The sequence below is a fragment of the Rhipicephalus sanguineus genome, chromosome 4 (genome assembly GCF_013339695.2).
Source record: "Rhipicephalus sanguineus isolate Rsan-2018 chromosome 4, BIME_Rsan_1.4, whole genome shotgun sequence".
Classification (NCBI taxonomy): Eukaryota; Metazoa; Arthropoda; class Arachnida; order Ixodida; family Ixodidae; genus Rhipicephalus; species Rhipicephalus sanguineus.
In genome coordinates, this window is record NC_051179.1 from 59,349,029 (window position 1) to 59,376,000 (window position 26,972).

At 46.7% G+C, this 26,972-nt stretch overlaps 1 protein-coding gene across 1 annotated transcript in view; it reads left to right on the plus strand.

Moving 5' to 3' along the window:
• The first annotated feature begins 255 nt into the window (after window positions 1-255).
• Window positions 256-26,972, plus strand: part of LOC119390058 (mucin-2) — a 78,275-nt gene continuing 51,558 nt past the window's right edge. The window contains exon 1 of the mRNA XM_049414629.1: window positions 256-374. The gene's annotated coding sequence lies outside the window, so the exon portion shown is untranslated. The remainder of the gene's footprint in view (window positions 375-26,972) is intronic.

Here is a 26,972-nt window from a genome sequence, read left to right on the forward strand (position 1 = left end):
ACCGCGCGTCGGACCGCGGTGAATCGCGCTCCCCTTCGTGGCCCTCCCTTCAAAGTGTGCTACTACCTAAGGATCCCGGGGGTGGCAGTCACTTTCTCCGCGTGGTGAGATACTCTACCCAAGTGGTGCGTGAGCGGTGACGGGACGTGCTTCTCGTCGTCGAGTTCATTCGGACGTTTTGTCAGTATCTCTCTGGCGCTTCGCGCGCGCACTCCTGCTGCGACAATTTGCGTGCCCGCGCTTTCAAGCGAGCCTGGCATCGCGCGGCGTCTCGACGGTTGTTTTGTTTGAGGTGTGATACGGACGGAGAGAGTCAAGCGCTGCATTGACGACTCGGCAGGTGACATCTACCAGCGGATGATAAGAAAGGACGGGTGAGTTGCGGCTTTTTGAGTTGCGAATTTATAGAACTGAAGGAGGCAGAATTGACTTTTCTTTTCATGGTTTCGAAAGATATGTGAAAATGTCTTTTCGATAGGTTAAAAAATATACGTGTAAGACAGTTCCGAGTGTGACTTCAGGTTCTTGTGCAGTGTTACGGATTCTTTTTAACGCTCTGCTTAAATTAGGTAAGAAGATTCAGTGATAGCGGGCCCCCTAAGGAATAGCATTTGAAGGCTGCTGAGGGTTGAACAAAACGTGTTCATCACATAATCGAAATGCGAACACGCGCTTAGCAAATGATGCTACACGGTCAAAGCTTCTTCACATAACACTGTAATAGCGATGGCTTGTAGACACTGACTGAAACCCTTAATTGTATTTCGTGACATGGGATCTAGCGGATCACATGAATAAACGTGCAGCGTAGCAGGTGGGGAAGAGGTGACGCACATCTCTGCGCTGTAGCTATTAAAGATGCATTGCCTTTAAAATATATATATTCCTAGAGGCTGAGGGGAACAGCGCAAAAAACGGGACGGAGAAAGATTGAGCACACGACACTGTTCCCCTCAGCATCATGTACCAACTGGGCCTTCAAGAAACCCTTCTGCAATTTATTCCTAGAGGGTTACGCACTTCAATGCACCCTCTGCCATGACCTTTATCCAACTTGCACACCTCAGCACAAGAATAATCTCTAGGGCCGTCTATGCGTACGGTGCGACTGCCTGCACACAAACGTACTGCATTTTTTCCAAAGGTTGTGGTTCCATCAGACGAACATTTCTTGAACACACGGGTATATACAACGCCACCAGTCAATTCCTGATGGCGCATGTCGTGCACGAAAAATCAACATTCATGAGATTAAATCTAGTCCGTTCACGAAGGACGTGAACAAATAGCTGATGCTTTTGTATTCATGCAGTTCGCGGCCTTCTGTAAAACACGACACTCTCAATAATTTCTGCTTGTATCAGCACATCGCACCCGTGGCTCATGTTGTAAATTGCTGAACCTTGTTTTCAGACAAGTGGACGTGTTCTCCGTTTATTTGTGTGCTATAATAGTCGGCGGATATCTTGCGAAATTTTTTGCCAGTAATGCGGTGATAGCCCACAGCTCATCTTTCTGAATTTTGAAGAATTGATACGCGAACAAGAGAGATAGACGCCTTGAGCGGATGATTCAGCTTTACTATGCGTGCTAATAAAGCGGGAAGGAATGCAAATCAGGAATCCAGAGGACAGCATATTCAAGATTCGATCGAAAAAGAAGTGCGCAGGTTGCGCGAGCGGCGCAAGGTTAGAACCCACTAATAATAATAACAATATCTGGGGTTTAACGTCCCAAAACCACGATATGATTATGAGAGACGCCGTAGTGGAGGGCTCAGGAAATTTCGACCACCTGGGGTTCTTTAACGTGCACCTAAAGCTAAGTACATGGGCCTCAAACATTTTCGCCTCCATCGAAAATGCAGCTGCCGCGGCCGGGATTCGATCCCGCGACCTGCGGGTCAGCACTCGAGCGCCATAACCACTAGACCACCGTGGCGGGGCAAGGTTAGAACCAACAGCGGAGATAGTGTTAGACCTAGCTAAGTTTTGCTAGTAATGCCAAGCTTTTGCTAGAGATACCAAGTTTTTGTTAGTAGTATTAAGTATGGCTAGACTTGGCTATTCTTCTCCTGTTTCGCTCGGTTCCCCACACTACGCACACAGTCCTCAGCAGCTTGAAACTTGATTTTATCAGCTCAACCCAAAATATCAGCCTACATAATTAGGCAGAGCTCCACTTCATTGTGTATTGGAGGATGACTCAGACGAATCTTGAAAACCCCCAAATAATAAATCTAGGCTTTCTTTTTGTTTAGATTCGATTTTTACTTTTCGCGCGCGGTATTGAAAGTGGTTGCACTGGGCGCCGTTCCTGCAAATTCAAACTTATCACGTTTCAAAACGCCTCGCTGAGTCACATGAGTCCAAATACAAAATAGGGCTGTGAAATCTGTAACGTCACGCTAACATACCGGTACTCGAGTTCTGGAATTAAATTTAACAAAGAACTAAACTAAAACAACAGAACTTTACCTGAGTTTTTGTTCTAATAACCAGCCTATTATCGCACGACACACTAATAATCAGCACAAACCTTTTCAGCGTTTATCTATATAGTGCATCTTTAAACAAGAGACCTTAGAAAGAAAGAGAGAGAGAAATAATTGAGGGAAAGGCAGGGAGGTTAACCGGAATTGAAACATCTTATTTGCTACCCTAACCTAGGAGGGTGGTGAAGGCGAAAGAAGAGAGGATACCATGGAGATCCCATGCAACTCTTTCGAACACCCTACAGACGCATATAAGCAGTATTTCGGAGGCGTAGACACCGCAGCCTACTCAAAGCTTTTTTAGCCCTGCGCATTCTCCATCAATCTTCGCGCAAGCAGCACATGTAGCGGTCACACATCGCCGAGCCTAAGCACGGAGTACGGCGGTCAGCGACACCGTGTAAAAGTGTGCGTGACAGAATTCTCGAGCAGAGCGTATGCCGAACATAAGGGGCGTGCGAGTCATTTCTTTTCGCCTCGATCGCCTTCGCACCCAGCGTGACCAACGTCTAATTTCCGCGTGTGTAAACTGACGTGACCCATTTCTTTTGAAATTCACCTCGGCCTTGAAAGAGCGGCGAATGTGTATCGAAGGGCGGCTTCGAGATGTCAGGTGTGAAGAGGCTGCGGCATCTATTTATGGCGTACATCGTGCTTTAATGAAAGCATAGATGTATAGCTTTCGGCATCGCATCATGAAGAGTGTGCGTCTATCTATGCTTGTTTCTTTGTTTTTGTTTTTAACTCTTGGTTTGCCACGCATGAAATGTAAGCATGTGCCCTCATTCATCACTGACAGTTGCTGTATTTTCTCACGGAGGTTTAGATGACCGATATAGTAACTGACAGTGCGAATTGACAGTTGTACAGTCGTATGTTGATACAGTCAGAGACATATATAGTTCGATTAATATAAATCCAGCGATAAAAGTTTCATTGAAGAAGGCAGAAAGATGTGATTGGTAAAGTGCGACGAGGTTTCCAAATGAACTCTTTGTCACATTGTGCGCACATTTTCTTGAAGTCTCAAAATGACTCCAAAGTGAGCTGGTTGGTCAAAATGTTGAACAACGGTTACTCAGAGCAAATGTGTTCTTAAGTTTCTTCTTTTTTCCAGCTGATACTTTACTAAGAGGGAGCAAGATAAGAAGAAGAAGAAAAACCGGAGTAGGATGTGATCCAAGTTGAGGGAAAATTGGGGGACGCTTAAGCTTCGCCTTTAAGAGCTCAACGCGATAGCGATATTCTGTTCCTACTGCGCAGTTCGAACACTACGAGGGTTTAACAGAATGCGCCCACTAAGGCGTGTGCCTTATGTAATGGGTAGCATGCTTTAAACCAGGAGCAATTATGCGCGAGAAACTTCTTCGAAGTTGCGATGCACCCACTACGTGGTCTTAAGGGAATACGCGCACTAATGTGTGCGCCTTTTGTAATGGGTGGCTGTCTTTAAACCACGAAGTCGTTATGATATTGGCATGGTGTGACGCCCTATGGCAATGTACACTTGTACCACGCAATATTACTGCGATATTACATCTCGTACTGTGACACCTGTATACAGGACGCGTATTTTTGGGAAGCATGAAAGTTACTTTCAGTGCAGCTCCAAGCAGAGGCGTGGCTGTGTGATAGAACACCTGCTTGCCACGCAGACGGCCTGGGTTCGATTCTCATTCGGACCCAACATTTTTATTATTTATTTTATTTGCAGCTTTTTCGATTTTTCGGTCACGGACATGATGATGATTTTTTGCTCACAACCAACGGCCCCGACGCAGACAGCGCAATTTCTGCGATACGAGCTCTTTAACGCTATCGCGTTAAAAAGTTACCTGCGGTATTTAATTATGTCATGTGGAATCGCTGCGAGAACGTCGCGTGTGTGACAACTGAATACATGAAAACAATTGATGAAAATTTTCACTTGGTTACATGCACCGTGACTGAGACAAAGACAAAGGTTATGTAGACGCGTACGAGCAGAGGAACTAACCAGTGAATTTTATTTGTTCCCGTTACTGTTCACGTTGCACACGTAATTGTTGTGCAACATTTGCGAGAGGACACGTGAACTGTTTTAGTTCCTTGTGGTCAAATAAGTGATTACACCGCTTTAACATGCTTTAGAAATATTTTTTTTGTCCCTTACTCTCCCCCCCCCCCCCCCCCCAATTGCCTTCCTCCACAGCCCATAAGCTCCTAGTGCCATCTCTCCTAAAGTCCTCTTATCGTCTTTAATCGATGTCGGTATCAGGCGTTTCCACTGCGGCTGCTGTCTAAAAGAGTTTAACAAAACTTAGTATTCGGCGCGATGGTACATAGCTCTTGGGAACATTAAAGCGCAGAACAGACATTCACATAGAACGTCCCGTGTCTCTCCTTCTATATGAATGTATATTCTTGCAATTTAACGTTGCCAAAAGTCTAAAGGAGCTCATCTACTTTAAAAGGTAATCCCACGAGCTCAACTATTAACCAGTGGCTATATGTACCGCTTTTTTTAAGAACTCATTTTTATTTGGAGATGTCGTCTGACAGAAGCACGTCTTTGGTTGGCGGAACGCAACAACATTACTTTTTTTTATTGACTAGTTTTCTGTTGAATATTAACTGCTCGAACATCGCCACACGTTCTTTAAGTGTAGGCGACTTTCCTCTCTCCTCTTTCGCTCTCGCAAAACTACACAGAAAATTGGTCGCTAATGTTATGGCATCGCAACAGTTACTGCACATGCCCAAGAAAATAACGGCTTGCAATATTTGAGCCAATATCCGTTGCCGTATGCTATGCTTTCAGTACAGCAGGACTACGGTGCTGAAAAACGTAGACGAACAATAATCAAACACGCGCGAAAGATCAATCACTTTATCTTACGGCTGTTTTGCGCCCTGTTGCAGTCCGAGAAGAACGTACTCGATTGACTGCCGGTAGTTATGGCTGAAGACCGTTGTTTCAGAAAGAAGAGTGACACGGTTCCAAAAGAAGTGAAACAGGCAAGAAATACAGGATAGAGACCATTTACGCGCGTTATTAAGTGCGCTCCACTCAGTTTTGACTGCGTGATCGAGAATATTCCGAATGGTGCATCAGAAAAGGCCCTGAGTGAAGTGGTGTCGCGGCGATCTCAAGCGTATGAAGACAAAGCTAGTAAAGCGCTGTTATAAAGTCATCTGTAGTCTCAATATTGCCACGCGCACTTTTTGTATCTCTAGGTAACCGGTCCATTACACGTATAACGACTGCCTTTCGCAAACCGCGCCCGAACGTCTGCGAACCTTCCAGATTATTGTAGAATCGTCTGATCGGCTTGAGCGCGTAAACGCGAACAGTTGAGTTTATTCTGGAACTAGCGCGGCCACCAGCGATAAGACTCGAATGTTTGATGCCGCATGTATAAAAGCTGACGCCCCTAACCGCAGATCAGGTTACCGACAGCCGACGCTCTGTTGCCGCTAGCAGTGCACAACGTGTATTGCTAGTACCGTGACTTTACATTTTCCGCGCACAAGTTAGCCCATATAAAGAGTTTCGCCTTGAACCTACCGACTGCCGCCTTCTTCACCGTCACAGCAATGTTACAATATATGTGAAAGTTGTTCCCTCGTTGTTCACTTTTACTATATTTAAATATTATGCATATGACAGGAAACCGCTGAACTGCTCAAGGATTTATTTTATCAACAAGTCATCCGTTCATTCGCACAACCTATAGCTTTTTTGTACAAATAATTTGCATATTTTGTTGTTATAGCTCGTGAGCTTAGATTTTGCTGCTCGTTGACGAATCCAAGGTGGTCAAAATGAATCATGTAGTCGCTAACTAGGGCGTGCCGTTTAATCGTATTGCTGCTGTGACACGTAAAAATCCAGAATTCATTTATTCATTTGCACGTAGGAGCAGAGGAGGAGCCGGCATCGCTGCGATAAATCGCACCCCCTAACACACACACACACACACACACACACACACACACACACACACACACACACACACACACACACACACACACGCGCGCGCGCGCGCGCGCGCAAGCACGCACGCACGCGCACACACACACACACACACACGCAAGCACACACACGCAAGCACGCACACACACACGCACACACAAACGCACGCGCGCACACACCCACACACACGCGCAAGCACGCACGCACGCACACATACACACGCACACACACACACACACACACACACACGCACACACACACACGCAAGCACGCACACACACACACACACACACAAACGCACGCGCGCACACACCCACACACACGCGCAAGCACGCACGCACGCACACATACACACGCACGCACACACACACACACACGCAAGCACGCACGCACACATACACACACACACAAACGCACGCGCGCACACACCCACACACACGCGCAAGCACGCACGCACGCACACATACACACGCACGCACGCACGCCGGTGTGTATGCATGCGTAATAAACAGGTAAAGGGTACGCCGACTTGGGAATCATTGTTACTTCAACTCATAAGTAAGTTCCTCGAACTTCGACGTATGCCATAATCGTTTTGCTCAGCAGACACAACAGGATAATGACTACAACGTGTGAACATTCCAAGCGTTCCATATTAGCGACCACCGCGGACGACCTGTGACCGGAGTGTGTCACTCGATCGGCGCACAAGTCATTTCCTGGCGACGTATGACACAACAACGACTGCGCCCAGTGGCACGGCCGGCGGGCCATGCTCTGCTTGACGCGGTGTCGCTGCGCGCTTCCGTCCGAATATGCACGCAATGTATAGACGAACAATGGGCGCATAGCAGTTTTCTTCTGTGTGTCATTGGCTTCGCTGCACGGACGTTGTCGGGGCGTGCTTGGCACGCACCGGCGGGCGCAGTTTCCGCATGCGTTTCGCACTTGCACGCACCTTCCGTTATGTACTATTTGACACGTACCGCCACAGCGTGACGGGAGGCGGGTCACCGTACCGTTTATCCGCATCACCGATTTGTGCCGATGTTATACTGCGCGGACTACGCCGTTTCGCTTGTGGGACACGGTTTCTTTCTTTCTTTTCTTTCTTTCTTTCTCAAGCGACAAATGAAACGAATGCTTCGTGTACAACATACGGGCTGGTGATCGTATTGTTGTGGCTTCTATTACGACGCCACCATCGGTGTGTAGAATCTCGATTGTTGCAGCGTCTTAATGGACGTCACCATAATCGATTCTATTGTATTACGTCGCGTGCCTATGTGCGCTGTATTTTACATATATTTTTTTTGTTTCCTATGTGAATAACCGTTAGCTTACTGTTTTCTTATTTTTTTTTCCTTCATGCACGCCTGCATACGCAATGGGGTGTGCTGTCTGAGAAGCGCGCTTTGTGGGCCAGGACCACCAATGTTAGTTTCTCGCTAGAATTCTCGGCCAAGGATCACGAACCGCTCTGCCAGGTTGGTGCAATTGTATTTGTCGTATTATTGTGCATAGCAGTTATTTAATACGTGCAGTGAATAATCGGATATGTGAGTGTAATTACAGAGGTAAAAATGAAGATATGAAACGATACGTACACACATTAGAACTGCCCTGTAACCAGACTTCAATTATTCGTTGCAGGTTTATTAAAAAATATATATAAAAAGTAGTGACTTCATCACAGCTTTCGTGCGAGATTGTTTGAGGTACATTATGCAGAGATGCCCAAAAAACAATCATCATAGCAACGTTGGACGAAGAGAGAACAAAAACGCGTACTGTCGTCATGACGTGGTCTCGCTGTCCAGTTGATAAAAATGCTGCTCCTTCCGAGCTTGATAGCCTCAAATTAAATCAACCAACTTACGATCACCATATATCTCTTCACTTTCGCGGTACAAATAAAGTTGACGTTATCCTTTTTTCTTGTTTTTTTTTTTCGACAAGGACTATACACGGTATCAATGGGCTTTTCTGAGGACGATGCATGCGATCGAGGTCGTAAATTCTTGTCCACTCCACCGCAATGTTTATATGGAAGTCTACTACAACACTGATTTGAGACCATCGGGCGGAGTCTTTGTTTGAAAAGCACTTTGTTCGCTCAGATTTCTAGTACCGCATACGCCCTGCTCAAGTAACGATTGTCTATCGCGCTTAATTCACGTAACACAAAATTCAGGCAACTCAAGACAGCTGAATTGGGTCAACAGAAAAAGATAATATGGAGGAAAGTCCACTTTCGAGCGAACAATTAGCGCGACTGCGTGGATGTAGAACGGCAAGATAGCAATATCCTCATTTATATTTGTCGATTTTTAAATGCTTTATTTTATGCCACATTCAGTTTCACGGGCTTCTGCAGTCGCTGAATGTACATCAACTCGAGTCTCACTTAGCAAACTTATCGTTGGACTGTGCTCAGTTGATACAGAGCTGGTTGTCTCTCGTCAAGCACTTGTTCCTCACAGACGAAGCGCTGATACTGCAACTAGGCCAATCGGTCAAGTTCAGTATAGCGGCAGAGGACCAGGTTGTTCGAGATTCGTGTTGCGCTGAATGCGCTAAGATATGCACGAACCCGTTGGTATAACGTGCCAGTTTTGAGGTCGCCGGACCAGCGTTCGAGTGGCGATGTAACAAGCTACGCAACTGCGGCGACGAAGAACCGACGCCTTGGGGAGTGTGATGTAGTAAAAGTGAACGGGGGTGACGTGTCAGATTGAGGTGGCCTCCAAAATCGGTGCAGCGCTTCTTCGCAATTATAAGCGTTTTTGTTCTGTTGTTTCTTGCTTTTTTTGCAAACAAAAACGGGGGAAGGGGCGATATTTATTACGCAAAGCAAGGTGCATAAAGTCATCAGCAAGTCTAGCCCACAAGCATTTGAAGCAATACCATATAGTTACCTTAAAGGGCACCAAACAACCTTTGAAACTAAAAAAAAAAGAGCATGTTGTTCTCTCCATACGTTTCTAGTCTTTTATGCACAATTTGCGACGCCAGCAGTCTGTTCACGTCACATAATGAGAAAATAAGCTCTCGACTGGTCCCTGTACGAGGAATACAAGTTGTGAATTGTCCGCTACCCTGCTTTGCCATGTGGTCGTACGCCCGTTCTGCGTTGTCTCGCATGGCTATCGGGCGCGATCAACTTTCACTTCGTTTTGTGCGTTTTCGACTACGCAGCCTGAGATAACAGTCATTGAAGCCATAGCACCGAAAACGTAGGGACGTGCGCTTCCTCGTTCCCTGAGCTTTCAGCGCTATGGCTTCATTGAATGTACCCAAAGCAAACTAGGCCAAAATTCTGTTCTCTTGAGAGGTATAAGCGCGCAGCCGAAAAGAGCGAAATCACGATATGTTCAACGCTTAGCGCTGGCATTGTCCACGTCTTTTACGGAGAAATAAGTGGCGACGAGGAGATAGCGCCTGTAGTAAGGGTAGTGACGGCGAGGAAGGAACCACTCTTTCATCTTTTAACTCGGAGTGATTTAGGGGCCCTTTAAGGGGTGGCCGAGACAGACCGAAAAAGAATTCATCCGTACGAGCGGATAAGGCATCAACTATAAAGTGCAGATATTGAACCCCGCGCGTCTTTTATGCTTGTGTGCATATCCCAACCACGAGCCATGAACCACGACTCGAACCACGCGAAGTTCTGACTTTAGTGCTTGTTTAGATCTCTTTCGCCCTACTACCCGTCGCAATTTAGGCGACACAAAATCCTATAGATGGATAGACGTCGACATGCATCGACGCATAGAGTGCGGCGCGCTGTTGTCACCCGACACGTGCGCAATGATTGTCTCAAAACACGCCTGCCTGTCACAGTTCCCCGAGTTGGTCTCCACTTTTCACCTCACCGTCAAAGGCACGTCGCCCGGCCGAGTTCACGTACGTCAACGTAGTTTGATCCACTATGAGGTCGCGTGTGTCCCCAAACAAACAAAACACGCTCACCTGGCGTCCGACACTTTCGGTAGCTGCCTCTCTGAATCGGGGACACAGAACAACGTGCAGGGATTAGCCGATTCGTCGCTTCTAAATCGGGGTCCCGAAACGGCTGTTCAGTGTAAGAGTTCACCCACCGCGCGACGTCGACCTCCTTTCGCCGCCAGATCGAGCTGCCCTCGCTTAACAGAAAAACAATCAACCAGAAAGACAAGACAGAAAAGACGCTGACGTCTGTAACGCGGAACTTTGATCTGTTTTGAGCACGGGATGATAACTTCTATGTTTCTTTTTTTTTTGTTGTTGCAATGCAGACTTGCCCTTAAGGCACGATGCTTGGCGTAAATATGTGTATTATATGTGTGCTGCAATGCCTGTGTTGTGTATGAATTCAAGCAATCTATTGGTATCTGTTGTGTATCTAATTGTCATGGCTGGTCGTGGTTATGTGCAACTTTGGTATTGAGTTTGGTTGTATGCAGCTGCAGCACCTCCATCTGGCCCTATCGAATAAACATCAGTTGTGACATCGTCAATAAAAGGAAGTATACTCCGAAAGATCTTACTTTTTTTTTTCGACATAAGAGTCAGACAGACCGATTCGGGAAGAACTTTTACGAATTCTCCGTATAGCCTCTCATGTATAGCCTCTCACAGATTCAGTGAGCTTCCACTAAGCCTAATGAATTCCCTTTAAAGGAAATCTACATAGGATACTTATTATCACAAATTTAGCACATGCGGCGCGAGTCAAGCTTTCAGCGCAAAATGAAGGGGCGGGGGAGGGGGGTGAAGTAATACGGGTATGTGATCTACATCTACAACAGTCCAACCACACAGGCTTTCGTGACACCATGACACTACGTAACAAAGAACGCGTCTTCCTCCTCTCTAAACAGACTGGACTACGATTCTCTTATCTTAAAAATGTTGCCTTTTAAGTAACGTAAACGAAAGATAAGCAGTTGCATTTCGAAATCCAACTGGTGTAACACACGTTCACCTGAAACAAACTAATTCGCGCATTGAAAGCAGGTCCCGTTTAAGATTAACAGCCGCGCATGAAATAAGTACCGGTCCACTATGACTTAAACACCGAGAACTCACTCATAAAGACAAATCTTCACAAGCACTTCCTCCTCAAATAAACCGGCGAGAAATTGGTTCAGGAACAATGCTGCGTATAATCCCTGGCGGTCGCATGGAGGCTTCGGTTTACGCTCCCCGCTCGCCCGTCCGTTTAGCATCTATGACATAACAGGTTGCGTCAGTCGCTCAGGCGGACATGAACGCTTCAGTCTAGGCTTTGGCGGAAAAGCCCCTTCTCTCATTCGCCATAACACCGCTTCTATGTATTGCTGCCATTTTTCACCACGGCCGGGGAAGCTAAGCCGAACAGTCATTCATTCCGTGTGAGCGGGGACTCGAAATGTAGAACAGGAAACATTCGCCACCAAGGTTACTCCGATATATAGACAAGAGGAACCGATAGCCGCCCAGTGGGTGCCTGCATAATGGACAACCAGCGGCGTAAGTATGCATACGCAATATTGCGTTGCGATGCTCGGGGGAAGAAAAAAAGAAGTAGAGCGTGCCCATGCATGCTGACGGTTCGGAGGCGTGGCGTGCGAGCCGCTTTCCGTCAAGAACAATGGCGTTTCGTCACTCATGACGTATATACACGGCGCAAGTGCAGAAAACGGGCAGAGAGACGTATGAGGTGCGGTGTAAGGTGGGCAAGTCTTCTGAATGAAGAACGAAAGTGGGGCAAGGTGGCGCGTTTAGCGCAACGATCGAGACATGCGCGAGTCGTTTGATAAGTGGCGAAAAGTTCCGCAGCTCAAACTGCTCATGCTCGCTGGAGCGCGTGTCGTGGAGAATACGTCTCAATAAGGGATGCGAAACAACGAAGTAACATTTGAGCACTATAGTGTTGAAGCGAGTGCGATGAAACGGTCGTAAAGATTTCTCTTTATTTCTTTTTTATTATTTCATAAGCCTGCGCTGAGCATACATTGTTGAGTTCTGAAAGCGTATGGGGTCATTGTTATGTGACTTCGCAATGCCAGTTTTACTGTCGATTGTCGAAGCCGCCAGTCTCCGAGTTAGTGAGCGCCGGCTTTGCCGAAAGAACAGGTGAAGCTGCTAGCGCGCGTTGTGGTCGATATCTGTGACGGCTTTCTCGCATTCTTGTGGTTTGTATACACTCTTGCAGACGCTCTGTCGGCTAGCGAATATGGTTATGATTAGAGCAAGCTAACAGCGACGTCGAGCTCTACCGCGCTTGTCGATGCGCCGAATATCTTGGGCATAGTTAGAGCTTTTAGTTTATGTTTCCTTGCGGCCACGAAAAGCTTCTCAGATGTGGGTTAAGTGGAAGGCTGTGTAATTACGGCGGAAGATGTTTTTCCCATTATTTGCATTGTCGCTGCATCTAAATAGGGCGGCTGCGGCATTCAGTAAGGAAGGCATATATCTATGCTTATCAGATAAGAGGAATGAAGATCATAAAGATGACGATAACGCCTCATGAACTGCGTCGCATGCCATCATCGGTAATTGGCCAGGAACGAGTCGCATTGTGAGAAAAGACAGTTTGACCTCTTCCTGTATGGAGTCATATTTTTGGGAGGTTTAACGTTGCTTATTCTTCGTGGCGCATTGTGAAGAAACAATTCTCACGAGAACATTCTCAGTAATAACCGATGACACAACTCGGTGAAAACTGATGCGTTTAGAGAAGGGATTTTTTTATTAATATGGGCCCCGCGCACCTGAATCATTCTATTCCAATTACTTTACCTTCGGAGTTTCTTCACAGGCCGGGGAGACGCTCTGCCTACGTTATCGGTGCTATCTATCAACCATTCGTGAGCGATGCGTGGTATAAATTGAATATAATCCCGCGAAAGTAGTACTAAACGTCATACGGGTCCCATTTTCTGGCGCGAGAAACGTCGCCTGCAAGAGCAATGGACGCCTTTCCTCGTTCTAAGCCTTCCAGCATTCGCCCTCATCGGCGTTGATTGCTACTGTCGCTCTTGCAGCTATATAAGTACTGGCGCGTCGCCACTTCGCAGCAGATGCGCTTAATTGCACTTCTTTCTCTTTCTTTTCTTCTCATTCATTCGCACTGCCCTGACACCAGTCTAGGAGTCACGACTTTCTGACTTTCGCCGAGATGAGCCCGAGAGCTGGATATTGCGCACGAGAGAGAGAGAGAGAGAAAGAGAGAGAGAGAGAGAGAGAGAGAGAGGGGGGAGAGAGACAGGAAGTCGTCGGTGTGTACGTCCACTTTCTTGACGAGTATGCCGGGATGTCTCAAGATCGCGCGAGCATTTTCATCTGTCAAGGTAAGGTGTTCAAGGTCAAGCAATCCGCCTGTCATTCGGGCAACATTCGCTTCTTTGTATATGAATGGGCCTGCGTTAATCGCGACGGCAGTCTGCCAGGGGCTGGTACTTGAGAGACGCTTTTTGCAACAAGCAGCGCAGCGCCCGGAGGATATTTAGGATGTGAACAACTAAAACAATAATAAAAAATTGGTATATTATCGTTGTGTCAAATGCGTTATTATAATTATAATAATAATATTTTTTTAGTTCTGCGCCTGTCCTCTTAAGGATATCGACGCTGATGTTTATATTTGAGGAACGGCTATTAGACGCTTATAGTCGATGCGGTTTATATTTGGGATAATTTTTTTGATACGACCAAAACTCTCCAGATCCATGAGTGGATCAACATTGTGAGCGTTCAAAGTGCTCAAGATGATCGCCAAGCACACACTGCACGGTATTATTACGTTTTGATTTGGCAGTATAAGCTGGCCACTGTAACAAATCTTCATGAAGAAATGTACATTGTGTGAAACTATGTTGACAGATAAGAAAGAAATGCGCTACAGAAGATGAAATAAAACTCATTAGCTCGTCAATGTGACGTAACCGCGCCGTATATTTGCTGGAATGTTCTTATACGCTCTAAATAACCGTAAGCGCGGATTCCAGCCCACTGTGACGTTGAAGACGTTATTTACGATGACAGCCGGTGGCGAACAACACTTATGTACGGAAAGTCTTGTAATTTCGGCCTTCCTTGCATGGAAGACACTTGCGGACTACGGAAGTATTTTACTAACACCATGGGCCGCCATTACGAACTGCCGCGACTGCTTTAAGACTGGATGACACGTTGCCGGCTTACGTTTGTTACATTGTTTTGTGTTTTTCGTTTTATAGGACATCGGTTTAATTGCAAAGCGTGCGAGTCTTTTTTATTTTGCTGGGCGTCACATAAATTTATGTAATATAAGTTTATGTTCTGCAGGTACGTGTGTTCACGGCGTGTCATTCACTGAAGGTACGCTCTGAATCCATGTTCACAAAAAAAAAATGTTCTTACGCTAGAACGTCACGCAAAAGCACATGCTATTCAATCGCCTGCTGTCTGACGTGCTGTGAGAAGGTTCCCACCCTTCTTATGGCGGACACAACTTATGCACACAAAAGCTGTGTTAATACGGGCAACGATTTTCACACGCATCGTATTGCCACATATCGAGGCCGTCTTTTATCTTAAGTACTTTGTTTTATCAAACATCATTGCATGTTTCGTTTCTCCATATAAGACAAAACAATTTGGGCAAGCAAGAAGAACCAGTATGATTATATTCAGTTTTAGTATTCCTAAAGACACAAAATTAAGCCTTTCAGTTGGTTTTTGTTGAACTGAAGGTGCTTTTTCACGACTTAGAGACATATTCTTAAAGGTGTCATACACAGTACGCACGGACTGAAACGCGAAATTTAGGGCTAAACAACGCACGTACTTTCGTTTCCCGCGTCTACAGTTCACGTCATATCGGAGTAATTATGACTCGAATATTTACATCAGAGTCAACACCACCATTAGCTGGAAGATTTGCTGTGACATGACGCGGTGATCACGAGCTATTGCTCATAGTAGTCGTTATACTTAAAAAAAAAAACGATGTCGCGTTTCAGTTGTACTTTATATACACAGAAGAGGCACGCATAGGGAGAAAAAAAAAGAAGACGTAGACCAACCGAAATCTCCTTTTAGTTTTAATGCAAACGCGACGTAACCGGCGTGGCACCGATCTGCCCTTACCTATACGCTTTCAATACGCAGCTCGCTCATACTTTTCGTACGTTCTTTGCACGACGATTTAACGTTACTTGGCCCGCACGCATCAACGACCGGCGACGTTGTCGCAGAATTCAGAACGTGCAATAAAACTCGGTCCCGGAAGCGCACGCGAAGGAGAACGCGCGAGTCCTCCGCACGCATCATTGCGTGCGTACGTATAGACATATGCACGCGATAGAACGCCTGACCATTGTCGTCTCAATGAGAACGGGCCGAACGAACGCGGAAGGACAGGCGACGTCGCGCGAGGAACAATGATCCAATCGCGAGACCCGCTTTCGATACGCAAAGCACAGTTCACACAGCCCCCGTATGTTATTGGCATTGGTATATATGTACACACGCCGTGCATGCACCCTTGGGATACACCCTCGGGTGAAGTCGTGCCTTCCGGATTGCCGAGTTCCCAGTGAAAGCGAAATTATGCCTCCGTGTGTGTTAAGTGTCCGGGAAACTTGTGTGTGTGTGTGTGCGTGCGTGCGTGCGTGCGTGTGCGTGTGTGTGTGTGCGTGCGTGCGTGTGTGTGTATGTGTGTGTGTGCGTGCGTGCGTGCGTGCGTGTGTGTGTGTGTGTGTGTGTGTGTGTGTGTGTGTGTGTGTGTGTGTGTGTGTGTGTGTGTGTGTGTGTGTGTGTGTGTGAATGTGAGCTTCTGTGCAGGGCCTGCCACATAGATAACGCAATCAATAGAAATTTCCGACACCTCGTCGCTGTACATACATTTATTGGAGACTGCAGTACACTACAGCCTGATTCTGCGAAGCGCCTCTCTCGAACCCTACAATGTGCATTTACCGCTCTCAATCTGAATCAAATGCGACAATCCAGCGACACAGAATGCGCGGCACAGAAAAAAAGAACGTACACGCGCACAAACGCCAGATTCTGATTTCTAACCGTTGTAGCATTGCTGCTTGTCTGCTCTTTATGTATCGCATAACGAAAAAATAATCCTCATAAAGAGAGACAGAGAGAGAGAGAGAGAAAGAGAGAAACGTCGTGGCAATTCAGTGATAATATTTCTTTGTGCCCACTTATTCGCAGTGCGGAAGTGAAATTTGTATCAGAGGTCACACATTGCTTTATTTATCAGTAATAGCGTTTCACAGTGTAACGCGACATTTGGAAATTTCAGAATGCAGGTACACACATTGCAATGGCCTGCCAAGTAGTTAACGCACGCGTTCCTTTCATAATCCCACCCACTGCTTCACGCGATACCTTAAAGCTTTCACTCTGTGAAAAAAAAAAAAAAGTAGTTTCGAAGGACACGTCTCCACACATATTACATACATTCACCATTAGCGTTACCAACGGCTTTCACGCCAGTTCAACCGCCTGTGTTTGTGAAAGCAACCTTTTCAGTTCCACTCTTTATGACCGCGTACGCATACTCGGAACTGTTTACACGCGGTATGGCCGCCACTCCCATCAGCAATTATGTAAGCATAAATAATAATCTCCAGGGACAAATTCCTTCCGGCATAAGCTTGCACAACTGGAAGTTTCGTTCTCTTCAACGACCCTTCGTCTAGCGGCTGCCGCAATAAAACTGTCATTAGGTCGCGGAGAACGTCACGCCCTTTTGTTCGCGCGTTTCACCCGTCTTTGCCGCAATTTCAGTGAAACGCACAGCGACAAAGAGCCTCAGTGATCATTTCAAGGCTTCAGCCACACAGAAGATAATAGTTGAAAGAACGAAACGTATAAGGAGGTTAACACAAAAGGTCACTTAAGGGCATAAGCGGCTTCAGTGTAAGCGGCAGTTATTCTGCAGCAGCCACGAAAACCCGGACAACAACTGAGAAATAAATGATCTATGGTGCGAAAAAAAAAGGGTGTCTCTCTATTTCTTGCTTTCGTAGTGGAGCGGCAGGTTACTAGTTCAAAGGTTGAGAGCCAGCGAATTAGTGAGAGGTCGCACGAAGCGGGCCAAATGGTACAAAACAATGGAACGTAGAAGAGCGCGCGCGACGATTACATGCGGCCTGCAAAGTGTCACACGAATGCCTTACTGCAGCCAGCAGCTTGGGTCAGGCACAAAGCCACGCGAGATGGCACCCTCGGGGCGCAGACTCAATCAAAACACAATTTTTTATCGCCAGCTAAAACGGCTGCCCGCAGCAGATGGGAGATGCAGATAAACCTAAATTAGACTGACCACAGCGGGCTAGAGGACAATGCGAGCGTACTCACGAGCAATTATAGAGGTGGCTGTTACATATTACGCGCTTCTACACTATGCGAAAAGAGGGCGTGGCGAGAGGTGCTTCATAGCCTGTTGATGCCTTTCTCTCAAGTTTTTTTTTGGGGAAAGAGTGAAACCTCACAGAGACAAAGTTGATAACCATATAGTTGAGTGAGTTGTAATTGCTTTCGTGTATGCCAGCGTCTTTCTCACGTTGAAGTAAGCGGTGAGTAACACCGCGGGATATATAAACAGTAGCCCTAGATTAACGCCAGAGATATCGCGAAAGCGGCGCTCCCATGCACGTCTGCATGCCGTGAAGAGTGAGTGCGTAAATATATATACCCACATTATCACTGTGCGACGGCGGGAGGTCATTAGCGGGTGAAGGTCGGCGAAAGGCAACGAACGTCCGAGGGGAAGGTCGACAAGTGTGAATTACAGTCGTGTATATTTATGCTGGTATTAATAGGGGGAGACACGCTCGCAGGTTCAAGGACACCGGCTATGCCATAATCACGACTTGTCACTGTATGTCTTACTTTTCTGGCATCGAGCGCCGGTTCGGCTATCTATGGAATGTCGTACCGTGCTTCGATCCTCATAAGGGGTCAGAGTTCTCGCTATGGTCTCGGTAGCATGTATACTTCATGCACAGACCGACTCGAGCCGTTTATAAATGCTTTAATTTAGGAGGAGGAGAAGGAAAGGAAAAGCGGGGAGAGTTCAACCAGACGCACGTCAAGTTTGGTACCCTAATTTGGGCGAAATACTTAAGAAATAAAAAAGAGGTTGAAGGTGCTATCACGGTGGAAAATGTGTGTCTGTCCTTGACACGCATATCAGTCGATCATACTTATCATCATCAGCATCATCATCAGCATCAGCCTGGCTAGGCTCACTGCATGGCATGGGCCTCTCCCATGTTTCTCCAATGAACCTAATCCTGCGCTTGCTCAGGCCACGGTATCCCAGCAAACTTCTTAGTCTCATCTGCCCACCTAACCTTCTAACTCAAATATGAATACAATCAATCACTAAGCGATGATTAAGAGTTTACACCCAATAAGCCGGGCGTCTGCAAAGATCGGGGAGCTGACCGACAAGACGAAAATACTTCTTTTCTTACGCACGAGTGCCTACGCAACTCTCACGGACGCTTATCAAAGCAAACAAATCAAGAGAGAGAGAGAGAGAGAGAGAGGGAAAGAAAGAAGAAGATATAGCAAGAGGGCATCGCTCGCGTACGCCTCTCACGTTTGCCGGTGCGCAATCTTCGCGGAGGTAGAAGAACCGAAGCCAAAATATATTTACGCCGGCTTCGATACACGTGTGGTCCCGGCGCGTTCAGCTGGCCGCGCGCGGGTACGTAGTGTATATATATACTTCAGCTGAGAGCTGTAAACATTTCGAAGCGGCGCTCCTTGGCCATCGACGCGCATGAGCACAGGATATGGGCTCACATGCGTTTTGTGATGCTAATGTCCGCTCTTCGTCGTTGTCAGCTTCTTCTTTATTTATATAAAACTCGTTTCTTTAAAGATTTTTGCAGCTCGCCCCCTAGGTGGGCAACTGGACATGGCCGAAAGCGCACACACGCGCAAAATGCGACGATAAAAGGATGAGGAAACACGGGAAATTGTTGGCATACTTCTTGATGTTAAATGCCATCAAAACACTTTCCTTACTTTCCTAATTCTTTTTTATTATACACGGTGAAGAAGCCAATGACTTTCGCGCGGTACTGAGCTTTCGTGTCCAGGACAACGTATACGTTAACGCGGGGACATCTTCGGCTGGCCGCTTCAGAGCACTTCTGCAGCGCTGCGAATGTTACATAAACAACACCTGAGTTTCGTTACAAACGTAAACTTCCTCTCATTCATATGTTCAGACAAGTTTAAACTTGGTGCGGTATCTGAGAAAACGCACAATATTTTCTTGTAGAATGCATTCCGAGTGCGCAAGGGACATCGGATACCAAGACCGACAAACGTTTGTGTTAGTCTGCAAGTTTCTCCTACGGCAAGCGTTAATCGCTTCTTTTGTTTAGAACCTGATTCAGAAGTCAATTCTTCGCTATCATCTTGAACTTTCCCTATTTTTCTCACATGCCGCACGGCGAGCGAGCATTGAGACATGGGAATGTATTCAACGGCAAAAGTTATCTCGCTGTTTCTAGATAGACATGCAGGGATCACCGGCATCACCGCATGGTAATACGCCTACAACCACGCGCCATGCAACGCCTGCAGGTTTGATGGACCCTCGCGTAATGAGACGAACGCTGCCAAGATAACACGGTAGCCTATGGTTTACAAGCAAGTGGTGGAACGTTTTATGTAGTAGTCGACAGGGTTCTGCTCTATGGGAAGTGCTCCTGCGTGTGGTCAGTTGGCATCAGAGTTAGCCTGTCTTCGTTGTGCCAGTTTTCTAATTTGTACTTTGACTTGTTTCTCGCTGCTAGCTTTGTAAACCTAAGCTGTGTACTCATCACTAAGATCATGAAACTTTTTTTTTTTTGGCCGCTCTTGCCTGCTTTTGCGGGATTACCCACGTCAGCGAAGCAGCCCGCTTCAACTTGCAGCTCAGAATCACAGCTGGCAAACGCAATTCGTTATCTGGCATAGCAGTAAGAGACACCTTGCAACTTCGAGCCCAACAAAAGTGAATAGTAGAAGAACGGTAGGCGGTGTGGGCAGTGATGATGCATCACACCTCGCACACCTTTCGCAGCGTAGTCGCAAGTGACTCACAAGCCCGAATGGAGTTCAAAGACTGGCATGGTTACGAAGTGGCACGGCATCATGTGGGCCGCCGCCACGTAACACTCGCGTGTTCTTTGTTTTTTCTTCCTTCATACTTGTTGAGCCGTTTAGCATACGCCCAATATATATAAAAAACTGTCAGGATGATAATTGCTTTTCGCGCTTGACGAAGCTGCGCAAGCGCTAATTTTCTTATTGCACGCCTAAAGGGTACAACAGCTTCAATGAAAAAGGTTAAAAGGTCCAAATGAACCGATGACGACATTTTCCGCGAAGGAACCCAGACGGCGCCGAACCCTCGCCGACCCCTTTCGATCATAACGCGTGTCCACGCCAATACCTGTTGAAAGGCGTGGCCTGTCTCAGGCGCGCACAGCAGGATCTGTTGACCTGGCCGCCATTCAAGCCGTATTCGCGTCGATGCATGCAGTGACTGTGGGGTCGTTCAAAAGAGCACAGAAACTGTTGTTAATTACGCGACGCATGTTGACCGCAAGCACTCGTCACGTGTTACAAGCGGACCCCGCCCACCGTAATTAAGCCTCACGAACAATAACAAGTTGTGTAGCAAGGTGTGCAGCCATCTCTGTGTAGCTTTACACAGACTGTTCCAACTTGTGAACTTGTTTGTGCTGGTTAGTGTTACTGCAACAGAGCGATTAAGGAACAGGGACGGGACGGGGAGGGGGGGTACATAACCTTTTGTTCGTAGGATTGTTTGCCATTGGCTGGCAGTTCGTTAATGTTAAGCCCAACATCAAGATCCGTTAGAATCTGCCGCCTTATTACAGCGAAAGCTGTTATGAGATCATTTCACCGGCCGTTTTTGGCGCCGTAGTTGTCCGCCGCCGCCGCCGCCGCCGCCGGTGTCCGTAACCAGTATCGCTCGAAATAAGAAAAAAAAAAACGATATAAGAAAAAAATTCCAGGATGGAACGAGGTTCGAACCTGGGCCCTCTGCGTGGGAGCCCAGTATTCAACCTCTGAGCCATGCCGGTGCTTGAAACTGCTTTGGAAAAAGGTCCTACACAGGCTTCATGTCGGGAAGGAACCACATTAGCGAATGCAATATAGCGTGGTAGAAGAGTAAAATAAGCACCAAGCGTCGCACAACGCGAATTTTGTAACCAGGCGTCACACAATGCGAACTGCGCAACGAGTAGGTTGTTGAATGCTTCCAACCCATTACAAAGGACTCTGCCATAATTCTTCATCGTCATCAGGCACAGCGTCAACAAAGTGCGCATAATGCCTTACATGCGTAGCAGGTACCAACGCTCTCCGTAGAATGACGAAAAATGGCACAGTGCCTGCTGCCCTACTTCTCAAAAATTACAATGATTTATAGCGTAGTGGGTTCCTCGCAAGTGCACTTGTATTGGTTGCCAAGGAAGCTCATAAGCGCATGATCCACTTCCTCGGAGTCTCAGTAAAATTACAATGATTTATAGCGTAGTGGGTTCCTCGCAAGTGCACTTGTATTGGTTGCCAAGGAAGCCCATAAGCGCATGATCCATTTCCTTGGGGTCTCAGTAAAGCAAAGCTTCAATTTGGGCTAGTTGGTATGGCATATCTATGTAAATGCGCTGAATGAAGCACAGACGAGAAACGTAACAGGGGACAGGACCCTGTTACGTTTGCACCACTTGTCCTGTCCCCCGTTACGTTTCTCGTCTGTGCTTCATTCAGCGCATTTACATAGCTATGTCTCAGTAAAGTTCTTCGCCTCCCCCCCCCCCGTCTCTCTCCCACGTCAGCCTATGTTATACAGCATGACGGGAGAGGGAAATAACGACCGTGCGTCACCCAATGCAAATTACATAACTGGTGGGCCATTTAAAGATTCCAACCCATTACAAAGGCTGAGCCTTAATTCTTCATCGTCATCAGTCGTCGTGTCAACAAAGTGCACATAATGCCTTACAGACGTGTAGCTGGTGCCTCGCTTCTCCGCAGAATGACGAATAATGGCTTAGTAGGTGCTTCCCAACTTCACAAAAATTGTGATTTATGACGTAGTGGGTACCTTTCTAGTGTACTTGTATTGTAGCCCCAAGTGAGCTTAACGGGCTCTAGAAACGCCGCTCTTCCAGCTTTCGCTGTGACTGTGCTGCGGTTTCAGCGCAGGCCTGGCGTTTTTTTTTATTAATAACGTTAGCGTAAGATTATTTCTGCGAACAAAAGCCAGCCTGACTAAAGGCGAAAGGGAGGGGATAGAGGAGTGTTGCTAGCTGCAGCTTTACATGGAAGAACAAACAAACAAACAAACAAACAAACAAACAAACAAACAAACAAACAAACAAACAAACAAACAAACAAACAAACAAACAAACAAACAAACAAACAAACAAACAAACAAACAAACAAACAAACAAACAAACAAACAAACAAACAAACAAACAAACAAACAAACAAACAATGCTTACTGAGCATCGCTTATCAAGTGAGATAGACCCTGAGAGCACGTCAGAATGCTTACAGGGAATTATATGCTAACGAAGAGTACAGATTTCAACTGGTGTGCAGCATCCACGGCGCACCATCTATTCCACTTCCCACTGCTATCCACGTCAACACGGTTCACCAATTACACACCATCTCTGAATCCCGGACGAGCTTGAGGAGGAGCCGTAACAAGATGCACCGTTGACTTATACAGACAAAGGTGCTGTCGCGCGACCGTAAATTATATTCACTTGTTTATCTTGGCCTTGTGAGAGTATGTCTTGCGGTTGGGCGTTAAACTCTTGAACTCATATTTAACGCTGTGGCCTGGTTTCTTCTACACATGTCAAGTTTCTTGCCGTGTACGAGGGAGGTCGCACAGGACGCCAGTCCTAGCAACAACAACGACTAACATACAGAGATAATCACGGCAAAACAAGATTGCTAACAAGAGCAAAAGCGTCCGTGGTTAAGAGATGTGTCTGCATATGGAAAGGGCCTCTCTCCTGGCGGGCGTATAATTACAAAAAAGCCACATCTCTGCAAACTACGCCAGAAGACCTGCGTTCTTTCTCCAAATAAAAACGTTGCACGCATATGCATACTAAAGACGTGAAAAGCCAACAGTCTAGCCGCGAGGCGCCGGTAATTTTGAGTGCGCCGCGTGTGTTTTTCCTCACTTAAGTGGGGGAGACACAGAAACAGCGGCAGCGGATAAACAGGCCAGCGCTGCATGTGAAAGCTTGTTTTATTCAAACCTGACATTGTGAATACAGTTGCGGTTGTCGCCACTATTGTTTCGCTTCTCTTATCGCCTCAAAAAATCAGAGTACATTCTTCTCGCCTAGTAAGCTTCGGCTACAAAAAAATTACTAGACAAAACTGTAGCGTTTACGTCGCTCACTTATACTGTGGAAATACTAGCTAACGTGTTCAGTTATACTGTGTGCCCGGGGGCTCACAGTAGCGTATACCTAAACTTACCTAACTTTTATGCCTTTGCCTAGCGAGGTTATTCAGCCTTATTTATTGCGCATTAGGCTCCTAAGTATCCAAAAAATCCTTTTTTTTTTCCTTTTACGCCACAAGGCGATTCGAAAATCATTACGAATTGTCGCATTGACAACGCGAATCACAGTTAGAAATTATCTGTTTGCAAAGTTACAAAGTCCAATTTGTAGCCAGTAGCACAATATTTACGCATGTTTATTACCCTTACACCGGAGTTTCAGTCAGCGTGAATGCATGCGCCATGCAACGCCAAGCTACAGAGCTCGAGAACTCTACAGTTACTGCTCTTAGGAAGACAAGTCCACTCGTCAAAGTGTTCGGTTTAGTGAATTTCTTTGTTCTATATCGATGTTAAGATTTCCTTGCTACAACTTTTCCAAGAATTTATTGACTCCTGTCCTTTTTTTTTTTTTCGTTCCATACTTCCCACGCTATAAACTCATCAACGAGACAAACGAAATGTCTGCAGAGATTGAGCAGCAATTCCTCTCTGTGAGGGTGAATACACCAGCGAAGCTGTTTAACACACGACACAGAGGTGACACAGAATTTCGAACAATAGCCGACGACACACCCTGCAACTAAATCCGGAATATCTGTCCTGAAAGTCCCTCGTGAATAAACGTACGCTCCTTCAAGGTTTTCCGTTTTAGCGGCATGTGTCTTTTCGCCGCATTCTCCGTTACGCGACATGCATCGTCTTGCGTCTGACTTGCCGCATGCGTTGGTGTTTGACGCCCGTGTGTTTCCTTCTTCATTTTTAGTGGACCCATGGCGAGTAGTGGGGTTTGCCCAATTTCCGCGGCACATACGTTTCTATTTTTTTAATTGCGATATTGACTTGACTTTAAGGCATAATACTTTGCGTGTACATGCGTATTAGGTGTATACTGCAACACCAGTGTCGTGTATGAAGTGAAACAGTGTCTTGTGGAATCTGTTATTGTCTATCCAGCAGGCATAGCTGGTCGTGTCACTGTAGCGAAGGCCTGCTTGTGGTAGTAGATGGGAGCGTTCCGGTTGTAACCCTTCACATGTACATATAAGATGGAATGCATCTGCTCGCATCACTGGAATAGAGCAGTACGGACACGTAGCACCCAGTGATAAATTCGACCAGTTCCACGTTGAGATGACAGCCGGCGTAAGGGCCAGCCCGACCCGAAGCCTCCTAAGCACGGCTTCCTCCGCTCTAGTAAGGTGAAGCGGGCGGGAGCAGACACACGGTGGAATAAGAGCGCGTGCGTCCTGCGGGAGAAGACCTTTAAGGACTCGGAGTTAGTTGAGTAGTAAGTAGTAGTAAGTAGTAGTAGTAGTTGAGTAGTAACAGACTGTCCTAGCCGTATACAGCTTTGCTGTAAAGAAGTGCGCTACGAGCGGACCCACTGTGACGTCACTGTGCTTTGCAACCGGTGGAAACAAATAGCAGCGTCATCGAGTCTATCAGTGAGACGCTACGTGATTACACCGAGGGAGGCATACGAAAGGAAGGAAGACGGAAACCCCGCTCCGTGCAATTGTTCGGGAAGGAAGGCACGCCCTTCCGCCGCCACACAGACGTGGCCTCGCTCGCAGAAGTGAATCAGTGTATACCGTTAGAAAACGCACACGCGTCGATCGGAGGTGGGAGAGCCTCACAGGACGTGCGTGAATGTGGGCGGCCGGGCACTAAATGAAATGCTAATCAGCCTCTCGCGCTTCGGCGAGCAATGAAAGAAGAGCGAGCAAAGTGAACGAAGTGGCTGTGGCGGAGCTGGAACGGGGCTCGGGTTACTTCTTTTTTCCTTTTCGTATCGCTGGACAGGAGCCAGCTTAGATCTCTTTGACGATAACCACCTCGAAGCGGCGCCTATGTGAGCAAGCGACGAGCGCGCTTACACGACGAAAGTGCCCGTAGTAAAGCGTCAAAGCATGCTCTTTATATCGCACGTGATTGCAGTAACGCGCATATAAATCAGTTACGTTAGGGAGAGGTCTAATAACTCAAGTTTTCTAACTGCGGATGAGATGCCGAAGTAGGGACGGCGCGGCCACCACGCGTGAATCGTTCTTTTTCAAATAATAAGTGCTCGAGTGACAAGGTGACCTCCCCAGGCGACATCACGCAACCTAGATGCCGCACAGGTGTGACGCTATGCGCCCACAATAAAGCTCCCTCTAAAATCCATCTACTCTTTCAAGCCGAACGTCGCGGGATCGAATCCCGGCCGCGGCGGCTGCTTTTCGATGGAGGCGAAAATGCTTCAGGCCCGTGTACTTAGATTTAGGTGCGCTTTAAAGAAGCCCAGGTGGTCCAAATTTCCGGATCCCTCCACTACTGACCCATTTCATGGCGTCAATAAAGTTGTATCCTCCTCCTCCTCCACTACGGCGTCCCTCATAATCAAATTGTGGTTTCGGGACGTTAAACCCCAATAATAATAATAATAATTATTATTATTACTGTTTCAAGCGACGCAAGATTTGAAGCCTTGGTTATCTTTACAACTTCGACATAACGTGGCTCGATAACCCTTTCGGCAAATTATGGTAAGAAAGTGGGATAGACGCGACATTTATTTAAGATAAAATGAGGTATCTTTCTCGTAAGACGGAATCTTTTGCTCGTGACACTGCACGTGCCCGTTGAAACAGCACACGCTGCTCCCGTGGCTCTGAGCTCGTCAGCGTAGTCTCAAAAAGAAAATTGGGGCTAAGGAACCGGTGGGGTTGTTGCTGAATTTGCAGCTGATGATGATCGAATATGTCTGAGCGCTTTGTAATGGATGGGCCTTTAAAACACCCACTCGTTGGGCAATTCACATGTTTTGAAGCCGGGAGCGATTATACGCTTCTGCCACGCAATATTACATGCACTAAGGAGACTCCTCCCACTACATGACATTCATATAGTGTTTTTTTTTTTTTTTTTCGAAGCAGTTTCAAGCAATATCGTGGCTCCGTCGTAGAACACCTGCTTACCACGCTGACGGCCTGTGT